General features: G+C 54.9%; 1 protein-coding gene across 1 annotated transcript in view; it reads right to left on the bottom strand.

Annotated features, from left to right (window-relative positions):
• EcR (Ecdysone receptor) overlaps positions 1-14,027 on the bottom strand; it is a 151,995-nt gene that overhangs the window by 117,394 nt on the left and 20,574 nt on the right. The gene's annotated exons all lie outside the window — the stretch shown is intronic.

Raw genomic sequence — 14,027 nt, 5'->3', positions numbered from 1 at the left:
AACCAACTGCACCGCACGCAGTCACGTTGTCAGACCGGAATGAAACTCGAACAGCGCATGTCGACAAAACAAGATATTTTACTAGTACACTTTACAATGCAGTATAAAACCAGCCTGATTCGTGTTTCTGGGTAAAAGATCTACCGAAGTACATATTCAAAAACCGGTTCTAAACGAATATATCGTAGCGAAGCAGAAAAATAAGTATGGAATATGCGTGTTCGCGTTTCATTGCGGCGCGACTGTACACACACACACAATTGCTTCATTTGAAATGTAACTTTGATTTCAGCGGTGAATTACAGTCCATGAAAAGTAACTGAACAATTACAGACAAGCAATCGATTACTACTACGTTATTTTTCATCCATCATTTATTAGGGCAGCACAAATCACACGGACGAGAATGAGCTGTGTGCGGCTTGTTTGACCTGTAGTACCCTGTATGCAGTACTACGTTGGTAAGATGTTTCTCCACGCTTTCTGGATATTTTTTTCTAAGTTTCCTTGTGAACAGATCAGTAGCGACACCGGAGAGTTCGTCGATGTACGCGCCAGAGGGAAGTGCATTGCTTTAACATAACATTGCTAGTGTGTGTGTGTGTGTGTGTGTGTGTGTGTGTGTGTGTGTGTGTGTGTGTGTGTGTGTGTGTGTGTGTGTGTGTGTGTGTGTGTGTGTGTGTGTGTGTGTGTGTGTGTGTGTGTGTGTGTGTGTGTGTGTGTGTGTGTGTGTGTGTGTGTGTGTGTGTGTGTGTGTGTGTGTGTGTGTGTGTGTGTGTGTGTGTGTGTGTGTGTGTGTGTGTGTGTGTGTGTGTGTGTGTGTGTGTGTGTGTGTGTGTGTGTGTGTGTGTGTGTGTGTGTGTGTGTGTGTGTGTGTGTGTGTGTGTGTGTGTGTGTGTGTGTGTGTGTGTGTGTGTGTGTGTGTGTGTGTGTGTGTGTGTGTGTGTGTGTGTGTGTGTGTGTGTGTGTGTGTGTGTGTGTGTGTGTGTGTGTGTGTGTGTGTGTGTGTGTGTGTGTGTGTGTGTGTGTGTGTGTGTGTGTGTGTGTGTGTGTGTGTGTGTGTGTGTGTGTGTGTGTGTGTGTGTGTGTGTGTGTGTGTGTGTGTGTGTGTGTGTGTGTGTGTGTGTGTGTGTGTGTGTGTGTGTGTGTGTGATTATTATTCCAAAAGGGCTGCCAACACGGACATCATCATCCTGCGAACACCTCGCGCACCACTCAGAATTCACTCAAAGCGCCACGTTTCGCTGCTGTTCGCGCTCTGAGGGGACAAAGCCCGAGCTCACTAAACATGACATTGCTATCGTCGGAACGCGGGGCTAGTCACATGCAGGCCGTTCGGGCTTGCACGTGCGGACATCCTGGCGCGCACAGCTTCAAAGCGGGAAGACGAAATCGAGCTGAACATCCTTCGGCGCAAAAGAAAAAAAAAGACACGAAATGAACGAGTGGCCGCTTCAGCCAACGAAGAAATCTGTACGACACGGGCGCTATCATGTCACTGAAATCTGTCAGTAATTTTGAGCACCGTGATGCTTTTATAAACGTCGCAAAAATGCCGTCCCTGGAGACGCCATCGCGGCACAAGGTAGAATTACGTGACCCGAGAAGATCGCTGCTGCCAGATTAGGAGAACGCCGTCAATTTGGTCCTCGGGGAAGCGGCAGGCTCTCAGGTGGTTGTCACCACGGTCAGCAAGCTACTGAAAGTGCATGGGAGTCCGGCTGTTTTCCGCCCCGGAGCCAAACAACAAATCTTTGTCGAGAAAAGACGGACACGCGGCGCGATTCGGCGGCGCCGCTCTCACGTGACCGCCTCAGCGATTCCCGTCGCCGTCGTGCCGGTCCACCACCATCCTCGTCATCGGAGCGACAACGCACCGCCGCTGCCTTTTTAAAGAGGCCCCCGGTATCGTCGCGGCCCTTGAAATGAGAACGCCGCGCGTGTTCTTTGTATCGCTCGGCGGCCACTGCGGAACCATAATTACGCCCGACGAGAGGAAGGCACTTGCGCAACGACGGCGGGGGGGACACCGCAGCAGAGCGTTCTCCGGCGCAGCCGCCAGCAGCTCTGGAGAGGGCCGCACCGCGAGGAATGCGAAGGCAGAGAGCGGAGAAGAGAGAGCCGTTCACAGGCACCTCCGCCACAGCAGTCCAAGGACGCGGCGGCCCGCGGAGGTCACGGAAAACGAGTGGAGGAGCCTTCGCCTACATGCACGATTACGGCAACGGCCCGCAGCACCGCATCCATGTCGCCTGCGCGCGCTCCGAACGGGAAGAGCGAACGAGGGAGGTGCAGTTCCATGCTCGTTTGTCACTTCCACTGTACGTCGGAGGGCGTCCGGCTACCCAGTAGTATCTGAGGGACAAGATCAAAACAGAAAGGTCCACCACACTTGCATTGGACCAGGGGATCTGCACACACATGCGCCAGAAGCCGGCCACCAAAGCCCCCCATCCCCCCCAAGTATGGGAGCCACCAGTCAAACCTGCGCCTAAACAGCTGCAGTGATGTGAGAGGAATCATCGGGCACCATTGCTCCGACTCTCATCGAAACAACCGTGCACAGTCGCTCGCAACGCCACCTACTGGGAGATGGAGAACGGGAGCGCTGTTTTGTAATGGTTCTGTTCCCGGTACTTTATCTGCACTTCTGCCGATTGGTAGTTGCGACTTGTGACGAAAAAGACAAACACCTAAATAAGCAGCCTAATTAGCCGGCTCAGTCATCGAAGGCGAGGCCGGCCAATCGCGAGAAAGCATGAGAATTAATGTCGAAAGGAAGCGATGCAAAATACGGCCACATGCTGCTACACTGGGTCATATTTACTCCCAAGTTGGCGGAAGTGTGTTTCTCTCCACTTTCTTCGACTACATTCGGGAGCAATGGATACGGCCATCGCGCACGCTTTGCTGCCACAGTGAACGTTGCATGACCATGCGTTCTTGCCATCCCATCTTCACCAGAAATTGACGAAGTCTTGTAGCGGCCGCCAACAAAAAAAAAATTCAGGGGTAGGGGGCGGGGCAATTTGTTGACCTAAAGTACGGTGAGGCGAAAGCCTTTAGCGCGCTGTTGCTGCTTGTGTCATTGATGTGTTGTTAAGATGTTGACTAAGTACGCAATTGCTTGTGAATCTTAAATGCTGGAGACACTGGAGGGCGTATGGGAGGCATGCGTCTAATTCGACGCCTTTTCGCAAACACTCTCCAGCGTCCTAGACAAGGAGAACTACATTGGCGTTGACAGGAAGTAGCGTAGTCTTTAGCACGCTCGACTGCCGAGCGGAAGTATGGTGGTTCGAATCCCATCGTGCACACTCTTTTTTTCTTATGGAGTTTCTGAAGAGCGTAACGGACGGACGGACAGACAGGGTCGCGAGCATGAGCCATTAAAGGCTTTCGCCTTAAAAAGCAGCGCTCTCGAAGTAATGAAAGGGCGACAACCGAGCAACGCATTCCCTTGTTTCCGTCTGCTCCCGATAGCGTGCACGAACCGACACCAGCACTGTGCGCAGTTCTTAAAGGCGCCTCGTCTCGTCCTTGGGCAAAAAGAAAAAGAAGAGAGAAAAAAAAAGAGCAACGCACAGCTGCGCAGCGCACACTCCTTAATTGACCTCCGGTGCAATGCGCATCCACCTCGAACGAGCGCGGGCTCCCTCTTTTATCAGTGGCATCCAGGCGTCTCGGGTTTCCGCATCAATCAACAGTGCGCCCAGCACTCCGCCGAACCGCGCATCTCGGCCCCTACAGACCCAACGCCCGTGCGATAAGACTTCGCTCTTCGCCTATAGCGCGCATAACAGCGGCGACAATTCGCGACCATCTCCCGCGTCGCGGACACGCCGGAGAACCAAGGCGGCGCTGCAGTGCAGCAGCACAAGCGTTACCGGCAAAGAGTACGGGCGACGTCTGCTGCATGCAGGACCGGGGAACCATAGAGCATATTCTTACCCAGTGTAAGACCCTCCAACCCTCAGTGCACGATGCCGCCGCAGGAATCCGCGAAGCACTGGGTTTCCGCAACAGCCAGCTGACATGCTCAATTTCCAAAAAGTAGAAACAAGAGACGACTAGAGGATTGGTGGAGATGATCCAGAGAGTAGGCTGGTAATGTGGAGGAAATTGATTGGCAATTAATCCGAAGATATAAAGGGCACACTAATAATTAATTATATATCCATCAGAGGAGCGGGAGAAGCGCAGACCACGGTCGAGGAGAAATGCCTGACGGACACGGGTGACAGCACTCGCCTGCGCGTACCGTGTCACTGAAGAGGAAAAAGAAGAACGAAAATCGCACACCGCTGGAGAAGCTGGGATCTCATCGACTGCCTTGCGAAGTGTTACAGTATGCCCGCATACTGGCCCTAAGGGATATGGCTTCCCTTGGGTCCCCGTGTAGGCGGGTCGCAGAGTGCGCTATGCTAAATCCCTATATTAGGTGCATGACGTTAGGGTCGGCGGCCGCCATCCAGACAAAGCGAACTCGTTTCCCGTGCGCGGCTGAATTCGGGAAAAAAAAGCGGGACCAACACGCGTCCTCAGTGTCAACGATGTCGCGGCGATTAAAAATCGAAGGGGGAAAATTGCTGCGGGAGAACCGCACGACGTCTACAGTACCGCGGCGGCAGCACGGCCTGTTGCCTCTCTTCCCGGGGCGGTGGGCTGAGCAGCTAACGGGTCCCAACTGCGCCGCATCGGAATAATAATAATAATTCAAAAAAAAACGCTGGCCGCGATGGAGAAGCGACCCGCGCTTCCCGTTTTCCGAGATGAACGTTCAGACGGCGACTACAGATGGGGGGATTGAGAGGCGGTGCTTTGGCAGATAAGCACTGCCACGACAGTATGGCGCCCTGTTCGCCCTCTCCAGATGGAGTGGGCATGTCCGAGAGAAGTGGGCGGCTAGCAAGTCGCATAAATGGTCAGTACAACTGCAATCCTCAAGTTGGAACCCGTGGAATTAAGAGCCTTAAGGAGTTCACGAGTGTGTACAGTAATCCTATAGAAAGCTTCTTTCCTGCTGTCCCTGTGGAAGTGCGAGTACTAGAACCCTTCTGCACACTTCTCTTCAAAGCCCCTTCTTTACACCGCCTTGCAATCAAGCACCACTTCGAGCCGGCACTCGGGGGTTCGTTCCTCGGCAGGAGGCGATGCGAGTGCTCATTTCGAACACCGGTTGCTCTCGTCCACACGCGGCGACCAATACCAGTAGCGCGACGAGCAACACGCCCTTTCGGTTCCTGCCGTCTCGCTCGATAACTTGGGGCTTTTTCGAGACATGAGCGCTCCACTGAAACGGGCCACCTCGCGCCTTTGCGGAAGTACACTGGGGGCAGGGTGCCAAAACATCATCTGAACGCTCTGCGGCCGCATAGCGTGCATCTTTGCCACTTTTTAAAGCGATAGCTGCTGTGTGAAGGTCACTTAGCGGCCTCGCGAGATGCGCAAACATCGGTCCCTCGTGGCCAGTGAGAGCACGATTAAGCTCTGCGGTCTGTCCATACGACGCCACTGTGCCTCGGAAACGGGATCTCTAAAAAAGGGCGCCCCGAACATCAAAAGAATCCCGGGAAGAAAGCTCGGCTCTCCCGTCCACGACCTCATGACGTCAGGCGCCATACGACCCTGCCCTGTAGCAGCCCCTTTGCCTCTTCTTTTGCGATGAGTCTACACTCCAAACACACATGCACCTATATGGGAGTAAAAAGAGAGTAAGCTGTCATCTAGCGTACTCCCTTTTTTACTCCTTTCCGTTTAGAGTGTACCTCCGAGATCTGGGAAACATCTGCAGACAGTATGAAGGCCCCTGCTACTGCCTACAGCTTTGCTAGAGCAAAACTGATGCTGCTGATAGCCGTCATCGAAGGCTGGCATGCACACTCCACACCAAAGCAGCAAGAAGAAGAGGCCGCGGCTACACCCTCGTTGCGCGCAGTATTACGCTAAGACAAGGCGCAGGGGCCAGCCCCGTTTTAACGAGCCCCAAGACCGGATCGCCGGCGCTCGTCAGCGCGCGCCTTTTACGACGCTGGCGACGGCCGTGAGTTTCGCTCGAGCCAGCACACGCGAGTTCTGCGGGGCCAGAGGCTGGCAAATTACGGGGCACGCCGGGTAGACAGAAACGAACCCGTTCCGTCCGAACACGAGGAATCTCGATGATGACGTCAGCCAAAAGTGGTCAAAGGGGAGCTCTGGGCCAGCGTTTCAAGGCGAAATCCTGGTATGCCGTGTACGTATACAGGCAGGCATGCACTCAAATACGGCCTAACAACCGACATTCGGAGGCAGCCTAACAACCGCAAAATTTAACGCATCGAATCGGACTCTCGCGATTAGGGCGAGAAATTGAGGAAAGCGCGCAGCCATGCAGTCCGGCACCCTGCTTATGGTTACCGCAGACCACGCAGCCAAGTGCGCTTAAAACACACGGGCATGGAGGAACAAGCGTCCGTTTCGCGCTTGCGATGATGATCCAATCGGCGGCAACAGAGAATATAAACTACGGCGCTCTTGCCCATTGCGACAGGCTGCCGCTCACGGCGCACCCCTCGAGGCCTGGAACAGCGTAACGGGCGTGTTGCAACGCACCGAGTTGCGCGGAAGAATGAAAGGGGCAGTTAACGAGCCCATTAGGGCTGACCACACGTCCGCCCTTCGCCGGTGGCCGCTCGTCGCGGCTGCAACAAGTCGCCCGCGGCGCGGTGGGAACGTTCCAGCTGCGGGCGTCGAAAAGATATAATTTCTGAAAGAAAAAAAAAACGGGAAGAAAAAGCGCCCAGGAAAGAAACGGGAAACCGAGAAGAGGAAGTTCGCCAGCCTGCCCCAGTGACCCGCCCCCTTCGCGCGAGCTAAAAGGGAGGGAGGGCGAAAGGGAGGGGGAAAGCTCCCATTCAGCACAGCGCGGAAACCGGAATCGCGCCGCCGGGAGTCGAAAGCTTCTTCCCCGCCAGTCCCGTCTCCCCCTCCTCCGGTTTCTTCGACGGGAGTGGAAAAGGAAGACAAACTGCTCGGGTCAGGGCACAGAGGTTACGAGGGCGGCCCTCCCCGACCCACCCACTTCCCCACGCGCACGCGCTCTGGAGTTTCTTTTACGCTTCCAACTTCGCTCTTTCTGGGATACGCGCCCCGTCTTCCTTCTCGCGCAACAACGTCCTCGGCCGCACCGATAGCCATCTCCCAAAAGCTAGCAGCCCGGCTGCAGAACCAAGCCGACACGGGTTATATTTTTTTGCTTTTTTCTCACACGGGCGATACTACTCCCAGCGAGGCACGGTCCCCTGTAAATGACATTTCCTCTTCATTCACGCCAGGCTGAGTCCCTCCGGCACTTGCTTTAAGGAAATTAATAAAGCTTATCAAAAATATTAAATAAACCTTTCCCGACGTCACTGCTCCGAAGGTGCGGAGAATGTCGGCAGCGCTATCACGCCGCAATCGAGTCGAGACGTGCGTTTCTCACTTGCCCTGCGCTGCGACTGATTCTTGGCCCAACCGACGCCGTTAATGGCTGGCCCCACATCACCCACGCACTCCAAGTACCACGCGACACAGAGATGTTCTGCACTGGCGCAGCGACTACACCGCGATGTCCTGCAAGTCCCATCTGGTGAAAATTATCGGTTCACAGCAGACGAAACCGCGACTCCAATCGCCAGCCGTTGTTATGCATGGGCATCTTGTCACTGCGTAGATCGGTCCCCCCACCCCGAGAAACAGAAATATATGCACACCTTACGAGAAGAGCTGCAAGTACAAAGGAAGACGGACAACATCCACGGAGAGGAAGGGAAAGACGGCCGAACGCACGATGACGTATCCGGCGCCTCCGCATCGCATCACGGCGTTGGCGGGAAACACGTGCCGCCCCAATGGGCCAAACAAAGCACGCACCACATTCCATTACGGCACCGGTACACCGCGTGCGCCAGCGTCTGCTGCCCTCGGTGACAGCGAGCACGTACCTTCCCGGAAAGAACGCCGCGCAGGTAAGCCAACCGCTCGGCCCCTCTCCGAGAGAAAGCCCCTCTTGGCCACGAACACATACGACCCACGCCGTGCTTCTGAAGTAACTGGCGTTACCGCACACTTTCAGCACTCTATACGTTGATGACAGGCTACAGCTACGCATTCGATCCGCCCTTTGAAACAAGTGAAACGAACCGCCCATTAAGTTATTTCGAGGCGTGACGCATTGTACGCTGCTCTGGGGTTCTGAAGACAACTCGGAGCGGTCTAGCTCGGTGCCCGATAGCGGCATCTGTTCAGACAGCGTTTACAGACATACAGACGTCAAGAACGCGACGCCCGAGAGCACTGGTCTCACTCGTTATAGGCTCGCTGCAATGACGTGAGAGGCTTTCAATTCATTCCAGCCTTGCCGACATGCAGACAGTAAAGAGAGCACCGGCCAGGAGCAGCAGACTGCCCTGACGTCACAGCCCAGAGCGGCCTCACGAGTCAGTTTTCCGCTTTCGTTTCGCTAATCGTTGCGAACAAAACAACCAGGCTGAATTCCACCACGCTGCACTCCACCGCGAAGGCACACCAGCCGTAGGCTACTGCGACACAATTGGTTTTGTCCTGCGTCGAGGCCCGGCTTCTTCGGTGGTTGTTTCACTGTAAACACCGCGCATTTCCTCCCTCGTCAGGCTAGCAATGGACAAAATTATCGTGGGACGATAAAAAGAACCGAAAAGAAAATGTCCCTGCCCGCACCACTAAGTAGGGGAAGGAGATTCCGGCCCCCGCAGACCAACCACACACAACTGTGTCCAAAAGGATTCCCGAAGTGCGCCGATACGCCGCGGCCAGCGAGCGCGAAAGGTGGCTACGCGCCCGATACTATACTCGGGGAACACGTGCTTGGATGGACAGCCGCGCTTTCGGCCGAAATACGTTCCCTCAGGCGGCAGCGTTTCGATGTAGGCGAAACGCAAAGGCGCCCGTGTGCTGTGCGATGACAGCGCACGTTAAAGATCCCCAGGCGGTCGAAATTATTCCGAAGCCCTCCACTACGGCACCTCTTTCTTCCTTTCTTATTTCAGTCCCCCCTTTATCCCTTCCCTTACGGCGCGGTACAGGTGTCCAACAATATATGAGACAGATACTGCGCCATTTCCTTTCCCCAAAAAGCCAATTAGTATTATTATTATTATTAGTCCCTCAGCACACAGACGCATCGGATGCAAAAACATACAAACAAACGCCTGTCTGTCCAAAACAACGCAAACAACCCGGCCAAAACCTTGGGTATGAAGGAGGGATGTAGAGAGAGTCCAACTTCGAGGAACCCTCCATGCGGAGCGGGAACACCACAACACCTCTCTCTCCAGCCAAAACCTTGGGTATGAAGGAGGGATGTAGAGAGAGTCCAACTTCGAGGAACCCTCCATGCGGAGCGGGAACACCACAACACCTCTCTCTCCAACCTTTTTTTTTTTTCTTTTTTCAAATGGCCTTCCTGGCCACAACTACCATGAGAGGGAGCCCAGCGGAGCACAAAGAACGCTGCGCAGGCCAGGCAGGGTGGCAGGTCCGCTGCGCAAAGCACCCCGAGGCACAGAGTGAGAGGATAAGAAAAGGGAGGGGATGCCGCGCTTGAACTGACCGTACCGAAAAGAACGAACAGCGATCTCGCCCCGGCGGCACCAGCAGAAGCAAAGAGGAAAGGAGAGAGGACGACGAGCCTTCCCTTTCGCCCGGAGAAGAGTGGTTCGTCGCCGCCGCCGCCGGTGACCTTGCTTTTGGTGCGCTTTCTCGCGAACGGCGCTCTCGGTCGAGCCGCCGGCCATGCCAGCGAACGAGCGCCCTCCACGACTGCTCCTTCCCTGCTCCCTTTTCCTTTCGCGAGGCGAGCGAAAGAACGCCGCGTAACGTTTGATAACGACGGCCAGCTGGCCCGCCGCTTTCTCTCTCTCATCCATTGCTGGCTGGGCGCGTATAAATAGCCAGTTCCTTCTCCTCCTCCGCCAGCGCACGCCCGCATTATAAAGTCGAATGGCAAAGGCCGGGGGCACGCACAGAGAGAGAGAGAGAGAGAAATGAAGAAACCGAAACACTATCAACAGGGAAGGAGGAGTGAAATGACTCCGACCAGACTACCCGCTCGCAGCCGCTGACGACAGAGGGTGCTGCTACTCTTTCCGTTCGGAGGAAGAAAGCGCCAGAGCCCCCAGAAGGAAAGGAAAAAAAAAAACGTGTGCCAGTGAGCCAGTAAAAAGACTACGGCCCCACCGAAAGACAGGTGAGCGACAAAAGCAGCGCCGTCCACTTGCCCTGGTGGCGTCAAAACGAAGCAGCAAGCGACCTGCACGCAAGAGGCCTGCTTTCGACTCGCGCGCTGAAACGGGTCGTGCAAGGCATCGGACGGCGCTTGTCGGGAGATAACTATATATATATATGAACAGGTTGGCAAAATGAACGCAAGAGCGAAACAAAAATTACTGAGTGGTAGCCCTTCGAAAGGACATGGGCGGCTTTCTCCGGGCATCGAGGGAGACAGAAGTAGCCTAGGCGCTCAGGATAACCTCAATTTTCAGCCAACTGGTCTCAAAATATTAACCGAAGCAGCTAGTATAACATTTATACTGCGACCAGAAGAGGCCATTTGATGCACATTTTTCTCAACTCCGCATGCACGTTACCGGTGTAAGATAAAATTAACAAGCGCGGAATCACCTTTTTCTCTAGTAGGCAACTCGAAAGGCAAGTTAGAACTAATATCCAAGAGTGAATGTCACGTGGCTTTACTGATACAATGTAGCCCTCGCCACAACGCAGCCCGCATGATGACCCGCGACGGTCGAGATAAAGCACACGTTAGAATGCCACCGGCGTGCTGGAGCCCATACGCGCCAGCGCATGGAGATAGAGCTCTCGGCGATCGATAGCGCCTCCTCGACGAACAAGTTCTATTGTATCCAACTGAGCGCGGCTCAGGAATATCGATAAAGGGCAACGAGAGGAAGTTCAAGAACACCGTGCCAACCATGAGGCAAGGCTTCAGCAGCGTCGGCGAGCGAAAGTTTCATGCTTTCAACATCGTGCGTGAAAAAACGGAAACAATACAGCGCGCGGCTCAGCGAGCCCAAAGGCGAAGGGCTCCCACACGCGCCATTCATGGACGATGCAGGCTTAGCGACCGCCGACGTCGATTCATTGACACGGACGCGCTCAGAAGCGGCGTTGGAGGGCGTCGTCGTCGCCGCCGCCGCATACCGCGCTTTTTTGCGCGGCGATTGCGACAGCGCTTTTTCCCGGAATCGCGCTTCCAACCCGGGCGCTGATCGCCTCGAAGCCCCCGCCGCCGGCCGGCGTTCAAACAAAAGCACCTCGCCCGCTGGCGACGAGCCAGCGTACCGATCCGACCTTGAGCCAAAGCGGCCGCGTGACCTCGACGTCACACAGGCCACGTGACCCGCAAAACGATGACGTCACCGTCCAGGGAGCAACGCTCGGTCGGGCACCGCCGCGGCTGGTCCGCGACGCGCGCTCAAGGTTGCTCTCGCGCTCAGCGTCGCCATGGCGACGGCGCCCCTTCTCCTTGCCGCAGACCCTTTCACGCCTCCCCCGCATTCGCCGCCGTCGCCAGCGCAGCACGCCGGTCTAGCGACCAGCAGCAGTCGACGAGCCCTTTCAAACGCGCACCCGCTTTCTTTCATTCCCTTCAACGCTCGCTTTCTCTCTCCACCCTCCTTCTGCAGCCGGGGCTTCGCTAGTACTAAAGGGCACCCACACAGCGGAACAAGCGGCAGAAATCGAAGCCTCAGGAGAACGGGATGTAGAGTCCTCAGTGTTGCTTCATGCGACGCCTTTGTGACGAGCCCTCTTTTCAACAAGCACGTTCGGGCGCGCTCAACAGGGGTGCCCTCTAACTAGACCCGAGAACACTTGCGAGGGTTGACACGAGCGGCCGCGTTCGCCCACGCCAAACATTACAGTGGATGCGGGAACTGTACTAAAATCGAAAAAGTTAACAAAGGCGGTCAGTGCATCTGATCCCGTGGCCATGAATATTACGGAGCAGAATGAAATGCTAGCAAAACTGCGGAACTCGGGATAGCGAGGCTATGTTCTGAGAGGCGAAGTGTGAAGTACGGAGACGGATAAACCAGCACCACTACGATCTCTTTTCAGCACGATATCGATCCACCAGAGCTATCCACCAGAGGAACTACGTGAAAAGCTGAGCAAGAACTAAGCCAGCAGGCAACAGCTCTGCGGCCGGCTGACCTAGTCACCACAAGCACGCGGAAGGTACGAACAGAGCGCTCTTCCTCCGGCCTGTGAGCAAGACGATGCGAATAACGTAGTCGTAATGGACATACGGATGTACAACTGCACTCTGCTACCGACACAGGCGAACTTCTGTCTGTGCTTGGGGTCCCTCTTTAAGGTGCCTTCACACTTGCGAGTCGCCGAACGCTGCGCGACCGTTTCGGCCGACAAGCGACATTCGTTAGGGCGGGTAAGAAAAGTAAAAAATGATACCTTGCCGCCGAAAAACGACACTTCAAAATGATCGCATAGGTCGAAAAGCAAGAGACGCAGGGCGGTGGCACGATGCTAGATTCCCCACCCTCGCAACCGCCTCAGCAATCAGCAGCGCCTCGGAACTGATGCGAATCTTGTCGAATACATCCAGCTCCCCGTTGCCAGTAACAGTCCAGACCAAGGAGACCATTTCTGGAAGAGACCCGCAAGCCGCGCTTGCCAGCGTGGATGTCGCTCATTTGGATGCATATCGCAACCGGCAGCACGCCTTTCGAGACTGGCAAGTGTAAATGCTGTACAGCGGCGACTAGGGCTGCGCGAGCTTTTCATACTCCCAAAGAGAGCCTACCTCTGAGGTAGTTCTCTCCTGAGTGCTTCGCATAACAACAAACCTCACCAGGGCACCAGGCACTTGCACGATCGTAGTAGCGTACAACTTTATCAAACACCAATTGGTAAAAACAAGCCATGGTCCGCGGCGTGCTGTGTTACTCCGGTGACCAATCACAACAGTACACGGAATCAGCTTTTTAATGTTTGACTGTGTTAAACAAGCCAGAGGCATCAAACCTCTTCCGCTTATAATTTCTCTGGTGGTACAACGCCTTTTTAGGTAACAAGAACAGTTTTAACAACGGACTACTTTTTTTTTCTCGCGGAGGAATTAATTCCATGCAGTGGTCCTGAATGTGGGCGGAGCTTCACTGCGGACATTTGTCTCCGACTGTAGTGAGGTACAGAGATGTGTCGCGAGTCCACGTACGAAAGCAGCGCGACATTGGCGACTATCGAGTACGCAAGTATATCGCGCCCGCATCTCCAGTAGCACCGCGTGCGCTGCGGCGGGTGCATTCGTGTGCAGGGCTTGCATGGATGTCTGGTTGCACGCACGACAGAGGGCGAGCAACAGAGAAAGAGGAGGAGGAGGGAGGGGGGGGGGGGAGGGAAACGCGGTGCCGCGAAAACGAGGCTAAACTCCATGCCTCGCTGCTGCTGTCTCCCCCACCATGTTGTCGACGCATCGCGTACGGGCGCGCCGGGCGACGCGCACCTATAACCGCACGGCCTTGGAGTAAAACCCGCCTGCATCGTCCCTGCCTCAGCACTGTGTCAAAGAGCATAACGCCGCTCATCTTCGCACACATTCCTCTTTTTTTTTCCTTCTACTTCGGCATCAGCGAGCACTCCGAGAGAGGATACTGCATCACGAAGAGGCGCAGCGGGCTGCCAGTGTTGCACCACATTCGAATGAAAAAGCGATAAAAATAGCCGGGCTTATGAGGCAGGCCACCTGCGCTCGTTCGCACCGAAGTCGGAACAAGTGACACACGACGGTCCGTATGTAAGGCTAGAAAAAAAAATAAGATAAAAAAAACGGTGGAACGAGGACCATAGATAAAATATCGCGCAAGCACCAGCTGTGGTGTGGACTCGCTTTCGGAGAGCCACCCAGCGGCAAGGATTTTTTTTTTTTTTCCCGCACACAGCAGGCGCGTGCTCCGACAGCAAGTTTCATGTTTCGCTTGTTTGTT

The sequence above is a fragment of the Amblyomma americanum genome, chromosome 3 (genome assembly GCF_052857255.1).
Source record: "Amblyomma americanum isolate KBUSLIRL-KWMA chromosome 3, ASM5285725v1, whole genome shotgun sequence".
NCBI classification, from domain to species: domain Eukaryota; kingdom Metazoa; phylum Arthropoda; class Arachnida; order Ixodida; family Ixodidae; genus Amblyomma; species Amblyomma americanum.
This window is presented reverse-complemented; position numbering and strand designations above follow the sequence as displayed.